The 7,403-nt window shown below is 41.7% G+C and overlaps 1 long non-coding RNA gene across 2 annotated transcripts; it reads left to right on the forward strand.

Annotated features, from left to right (window-relative positions):
* The first annotated feature begins 1,619 nt into the window (after nt 1–1,619).
* On the forward strand, nt 1,620–6,208 carry LOC115610029. 2 transcript variants are annotated; one of them, XR_003992082.1, is made up of 3 exons: nt 1,620–3,385; nt 4,121–4,268; nt 4,528–6,208. It is a non-coding gene; the product is annotated as an uncharacterized LOC115610029 (long non-coding RNA). The 2 variants fall into 2 exon arrangements; XR_003992083.1 differs by having other exon boundaries at nt 4,552–6,208.
* The last annotated feature ends 1,195 nt before the right edge of the window (nt 6,209–7,403 follow it).

The raw sequence follows: 7,403 nt of genomic DNA on the forward strand, positions 1-7,403 counted from the left end.
CCCACAATAATGAGAGGCTGAAAGCCAAACACCAAATTCTACAGTACTGCCTCAGTAAAGCAGTGGAATGGGAAAGTTTCTCAAAAGGCAGAAGAGCAGGAGATTTGGGGGATGCCGAGTGGAGGATGGACTAGCTTAAATCCCAGCAGCTTGTGGTTCCACTGCAGCCATGGTGCAAAAGAGCAGGATAAAGTGGGGACAGCAGCTGAAGCAGGTGTAGGAGTGAAATGTGAGTCCCTGAGTCAGGCTGCCTTTACGCCACAGAGCAAATATAGGAGCCTGGAGGGCAGCTGCTTCTTGGGTGTTCTGGACAAAAGCAGGAGCAGGAACTCACACCCAAGCAGACATTGGTAAGCAGTTACCAGTGTGTTCTAGAGGAGGCCCTGCCACGGCAGTGCCTGCAGAGCTGCTGGAGCACCGTCAGGCACATCTGTGACTGTGCAGCTCTGCAACACAGCTTCACCATGGCCAGCAAGAGGCCATCGGCTTTGTCCTGAGTCTGCAAGGCCTCAGGCTCTGCCTGTACTGTTCTTCACCTGCCTGCAGCTTTGTTTTACTTGGATTAGCCATGACAGCAATTTCTGTCACTGATCAGGTGTCTGTACCTAAGGTGTTTTACTGTAGTTTATCTTTGTGTGGTAGAACAATAATTTTATATAGACAACAGTAACAAGCAGTTGCTCTGGGTAGAAAGTAACATTTACAGCTCTGACGCCACGATGTTCTGTAGAGCAATGCAAGGCTGGTACAGTGGCAGAGGTGTTGAGAAGTGGAGACACGGGATGTGGGATAGAGACGTGCTAGGTGGGGTGGGTGGTAAGGAATGGGGCACAGGCTGGCACTGGAGACCCAACAGCCGTAAACAGCTCTGTAACAGTCAGCTAAAAGAACCTGCAGACCTGGAGCTGGATAAAGCTGGATTTAGGAGTAACGAAGAAAACAAAGAAATAGAAATACACATGTAGATGGGACCATATACAGTAAATCTGGATGTTACCTGCACCTATAGACCAATTAAGAAAGACAAAGGTGTAAATGTGTGTTAGCAAACATACATATATGACCCTAAGTAGAAGGAAGAAAGGAAGACTACTATTACTGTAATTTTCATATATAAATATCCTACCTGCATTATTATTTTTTGGTTTTCTGTAATAATCAGATCTAGACTGATGGCGGTTCCTGAATTAAACTGCATTATAGTAACAATAAATTCTTGCCTTTCCTTATACATATAAGGAATGCTTCTTTTTTGCCCATAAGCAAGATTTTAAACATAACAAAACTGAACACACGTTTTCTTTATTTGTGTAGCTCTTGCAGTGTCCCAGGCAGAGAAGTACTAATCTGAGTGGACTGTTGGCGGAGCAGCCCAGGTCCTCTCCCAAGGTGTGGCTGAGAGGGCAACTAGCAAATGCATGGCCGAAGGGAACCAAGTACTTACCTCATCTTGATTCATCCAGCACATAGAATCATAGATTCATAGAATAGTTAGGGTTGGAAAGGACCTTAAGATCATCTACTTCCAACCCCCCTGCCATGGGCACGGATGCCTCACCCTAGACCATGTCTTCCAAGGCTCTGTCCAACCTGGCCTTGAACACTGCCAGGGATGGAGCATTTATCTCTTCTCTGGGCAGCCTGTGCCAGTGCCTCACCACCCTCACAGTAAAGAACTTCTTCCTCGTGTTTTCGCTATGTGAGTACACCCTTGTTTCCCATGGATTTTAATCTTGAGATTTCTTAATTCATGATCTAATTATGTACTTTTGACACTACCATACAACCATTGTCCTTGGTATGATTTTTTCTCTTCTTTTCAGTGTTCTGAAGTAAACCTCTAGATTGAACACAAGATTACTCAGGAGTTCAGATTTTAATGCTAATTTTTGTTTAAAGATAAACAATAGTAATTACTACTAATTGCATGTGTACAGTTGTTCTTACCCAGGAAGCGCACAGTGCTTTACAAATGTTGATGGACTCAGCCTTGTAGTGCCAAGAAAACGTAAGTAAGCATAAATTCAGGCACTCAGCACGAACCAAATCTGGTAATACTGGTGTGTAATAAAAGTGTGTAATGGTTTATGATGATTTACTAAGCCCATTGACTCACTATGTAACCAAAACCTGGCTAAAGGAACTAGGGAGTGGCTGTGTAGGACAAGTGGCAAGGATTGTACAGCCGAGAAGGGTTTGCTAGGGCGGGACACTGTAGACACAAGCCAGAAAGCTTGAATTGGTATTTATTTCCCCACTTTATTTCTTTTTTATGGTTGTCAAATTCCAGAAAGGGACAAGTTACATTGAATGTGTCATTGAGCAGGTTGGGCTCAACATCATGTTAGAACTGCATTTGTTTTGAGATAGGAAACTTGAAGAAGAAAGCATATGAAGAATATTGGAGCAGCAAGTATTGCCTCAGCAAAACCAGCTTCTGGCTTTATTTGACAACCATCTTGAGTATTTCCTTCTATAAATTAATCAAATCAATGTATAAGCACTGTTACATTGTTTGCCCTTACAACTCACATTGGAGAGTTTTTTTTCAGAAACTCACTAGTTTGGTGTTCTAATGTCAGGAAAAATCAACTTGGGTACCTTGATACCCACTGTGTGCTTTAATTTGAACAGCACACTTCCTTTTATGTGCTTCTTTAAATCAAAATTTACTTTAAAGTCCCATTCCCAGTGATGGTCCTGCACTGGGACCTGCCCTTATGAAGTACCTAGCATTTTTTGCTGGTTCTGATGTTTTAAATCATCTGTGTGTTATTTTCTTCACTCGTTGCCAGTGCCCTAAAGTAATCAGTGTAAGTAATTTCGCCTAAGTGCAATCATTTTACTACAGTGAATTGCATTTGCTATCACTTTGCTATGTGTGTTGAAGAGGTTTTCCTTGATTCTCCCATTCATACATTTCTGCATTGTTTTGAATTAGCCACTCAGCCTGCTGGATTGGATTGACAGCTCAGAATTCAGCACTCACTTGTCCTGCCCTGCATTACGGGATTTTTTCCTTTTCCGTTGGCAAAGTTCATGCATCGTTAACAGAAGGAATGGAGATCAAATTAACAAAGCTGTACACTTCCTCTGCCGGCATTAAATAAATGCTGTACATTTCAAGTCATTTTAGCCATTCAATCCATGTTAAGCTATTTTCAAAGACTGTTGGCCAGCCAGGGGAACCTCCTGCTAAGCTCTGCTATTCTTACAGAAAAAATGTTGCACCTGCATTTGGAATCGTTTATTGATTTTGCTTTCTAAGTACAGCTAAAAATCAAATACAAAATGTGACTGAAAAACAAGCTAAGGGTTTCCAGTGCTATCTAACATGAATCACAACTTGTCTCCAGCCAGTGACTGACTCCACCCCACAAGGCAGGTAAGTCTGAAGTTTAACAGACTCCAATGCACGCCTCATGCAATTCACATGTTTTAATATCTTCCACTATTAACATCTTCCAATATAACTCTAATACTAGAATTACTTTATTCTAATATTTATTAAGCAAGAGTACATATTGTGTGGTAGACAGTTTTTGCCACACAGCTAGGTGGCCCCTGCTTAGGCTGTTATGACAAATTGTTCTGAATAGAATGCACTGCAAATCAGTAATTAATCTAGTAACAAATTGGTTTTAGCTGCAGTCACTCAGCTTTGTTGTGGAAAAATAAGAAAAGCTTATTAGAAAACAAGGTTATGTTTGTGGAATAGGTCTAATGTAATAGCATTAATGAGCATATGAAGTTGGCAGCTTGTAGAACTCGTGTTGAGTCAAAAGTCATTCTGTAGATAGATAAATTTGTTTTAAACTTATATACTGCTGGGATATCAGCATCGTTGTTTGTGATCAAATGTCTGCTGAGAAGCTCTATTGAGATAGACATTGAATGACATCGCTGCAGCTTCAGTTGACTAATACCGACTGATAGCTTGGACCAGTTTTAGCACAGACAGCAGGCTTTCCAGAAGCTGCCAGTGTGTTCCTTTCATGTCTGGTTTGGGGCCTTCTGCATTTCCAGTGACATTTGCATTGTGCAGAATAAGTACTGTGAGCCATCCCACTTCCAGTGTCCCTTTTTCTTGATCAGCATAGTAAGTTCCCCTTCACCACAGGTAAAAAGGACAAGCCACGGACTGAACAAGGAAGCCTCCAGCTGTGAGTTAAGACTGTGGCTACTGAGTGACCCTGTGTTTGAATGTTACTTCTTTGTACCGCTCGTGAGCGTGGTTGTCATGAAAATCAGATTCTTCAGCAGAACTGGTGAGAAGCCCTGTTACAATTTCAAAGCGTATTACTGTTTTCTAAATTCAGAAAATAATAAATTTTGGTGAAAAATAACAGGTGTATAATTTTATGTCCTAGCATGGGATATACAGGTGCCAGGAAATGACTACTAGTTTTTTGTACAAAGAAAAGTACATATTCTTTATAAAACTTGTTTGACTTAGCAGCTTTTAAAGTCATTAACCTTTGTTAACGTGATCAGTTATGGATTAAGAGCCCTCATTTTGTCCCCCAGACACAAAGATATTTGTCCCTGCAGCTTCTACAAGGAACAGAGGAAGGTTATGAAGGAGTCACTGCCGGAAAGAGTATACCTAGAGCATCTTCATCTTGTTGATTATCAGTCCTTAATGCTAACCAGCCTGCAGTGGTCAGTGGGAGAAGGCAATGAATAAGGCAGGAAAGAGACAAGCAGGAAGTTCGGATGCTACAAGCCATTTTCGCAGAAATAAGTTGAGAAATGCAGTGACAGACCAATGCTGTGGAAAGGCACACTGACAGCATGACCCATGCGCTCACTCCCATCGCTGTTGACTGCTCCTGTTAGCACTTAAGTTCAGTCAGGATACATGGATGGACTGCCAGGGCTGTACGGTAGAGTTTTGCAGCACCATTTGCCTGTCACTGAACTGGGAAATCCAGGGCAGGGAACTCATGATGGGCTCTGTTGGAAGTCAGACCCAGTACTCCAGTGGGAATGCTATATAAAGATCCCCGGTAACAAGTTGTGTGAAAACATGGGCCTATTTGCTCAAATGAGCAAGGAAGGAAATATCTTCTCCTTAGGCAATTGGGAATGCTAGGGGAATATTCTCTTATTTTGGGAGATTTTGCTTCCATAGTTCATGAGAATTGTTAGCCCACGAGAAAAAGAGTTTAACCATAACCTAAGGGACTGTTGAATGTCTGTGGGATGTTCTTTTGAAATGCTGAAAGAGAAATCATGTCTTTTACAGCAAGGCTAGAGATTAGCCTTTGCCTTTGCATCACTAAGTGTTCCAGGGAGAAACGCCTGCTATTGTACAACACTGGGGGAGAGCAAAGAATTATTTCTGGGGAGGGAATAAAAGAACAGCTCAAAAGGATGCAGGTGAAGGTATGAAGCAGCCAAGGAAACAAATCCTCCCATTTGTGGCCAGAAGAAAACAATATTTAAGGACTATGCTGTAAGCAAGGAAACATGTTTGTACCTGACTTTATTAGGGATAATTGTATGGACTCCAGATTCTGATATGTATAGGTCAAACTGTATTTGAGTAACATTTTCCAGAAAAACAGTAGCAACAAACTTACATAAGACAATGAAACTTTCACAGAAATAAAGTGATGGAAGATTGCGATGAAAGACCAATAAGCATGAGGAATGATCAAAAGAAAGTTCTTCTGACCCACCAATCTGTAATTAGGCAGAGGGAAATTGTAGTTCCATTAATGATGAGGGGTTTATGCTTTGTGAGGGTAGAAGATGGAAGGACACCACTTCCATCATCTGGACCACCAGTTCCATTTGTTGCTTTGGCAGTCTGCATCCTCACCAGTTCAGGCTGCACAGAGCAGAGTTCAGAGACCCGAGCACCACCTCTTTGCTTCAGGTATTGCTGGTGAAATGAATTCTGCCTTCACAAACCTCTATAGCTTTTAGAAATCTGTCAGGTTCTCTGAGAGAAGTAAAGTTCTTTCCCTCATGATTGTAAGTGCTATGGAAAATCAGAAACTGAGGTTTCCAAAGATAAATAGCCAGGAATATACGAATTCTTCAAGATCTCTGTGGTCCAATTAAACCATTTTCTTTATGAAGACTCAGCTCATGAAAAACTGAGTATACTAATAAAACTGTGAGTCATCGTGCCTTTCTTATTGATTCTTGTTATCTTTCTGTATCTGAGGCAATAATAAACATGATTTATGTGCACTGTGTTTAATTTCCTGTGGTGTTTTAATCTTACGCTGGTGTGGGGGAAAAGCCAATGAAGATGGATGGTGAGCAGAATGCAAACTGTGAGGCAGGCAGCAAATGTGGACAGAAATTTCCACATATCTCATATTGCAGAGATAAGTAACACTTTTACATCTCTAAAGCTGATGCAATTTAGACTATATTAAAAGAGAAAGAATTATGTGACTGGTAAGGCAAAAAGATGGTCCCATCTGTACCCACAAAAAATGCCCATTTAAATCCCATTGTGCAGATGAATCATCATATGGTGCTTTATACAGAGGAGCATTGCTTCCCTCCACAGCACTGCTGACCAGGAACAAGTTTCTGTGCGGATGTCTTCTGTAAAGTCCAGATAATCTAATCTGTACTGCTACAGCAGTTCTCCTCACTGAACCACACGGACAATGTGACACACACGGCACCACAGGGACTGCCAGTGCCCTCAGCGCATTTCCTATGTCCCATGGGTGTTTGATGGATAGCTGCCTAGAAACAGGCTGTGGGCTCCCTGGTGGCGTCGTTCACAAGAAATTACTTCAATCTTCTGAAGTATAGGCACACTAGAGGAAAATTATTGCAGGCTATTTTCTGGTTCCTTCTTTTTGGATACACTGTTGGCGCTTTTTTATTTTGAAACAACATTGAAATAGGCCATGGTAGCCACCCCTTTCATTTACTGGCTCTGATAATACCCTCTGTATGGCTGTGTTCCAGTTACTTTAACTATTTAACTAAATGCTATGTATCTTTGCACAGGGGACAGTTAAGCCTACAGCTTCTGACAGAGCTGTGACCCTTGTGCCCCCGTGCGGACCTCTGCATGGAGGTACATGATACAAAAGAGGCCCGTGAGAATTTGAATGAAGAAGTGATGCCAGAGCATTTGACTGAAATGGGTATCAGTGCTGAGGATGGCTACCAGGAAAGTGCTTTAGAGTGAAAGTGCAAATACATATTGACTTCTGTTCCTCATAAGATTACTTACCATGGCTCAAGAAGCCAAGAGCATTGATTTGAAAACACGTCGGTCATGGATACAGAAAACTTAGAGGCAAAGAAATTAGACTTCTAGAAATGTCACATACCTTTGCAGAGAAAGCCTCAGAGAGAAAGAAAAATGCCTTTCTAACGAGCAGCTATTTGTAGGGCAGTTGCACCCACTAGAGAGGAAC

This window comes from Strigops habroptila, chromosome 6, assembly GCF_004027225.2.
Source record: "Strigops habroptila isolate Jane chromosome 6, bStrHab1.2.pri, whole genome shotgun sequence".
In the NCBI taxonomy this organism is placed as follows: domain Eukaryota; kingdom Metazoa; phylum Chordata; class Aves; order Psittaciformes; family Psittacidae; genus Strigops; species Strigops habroptila.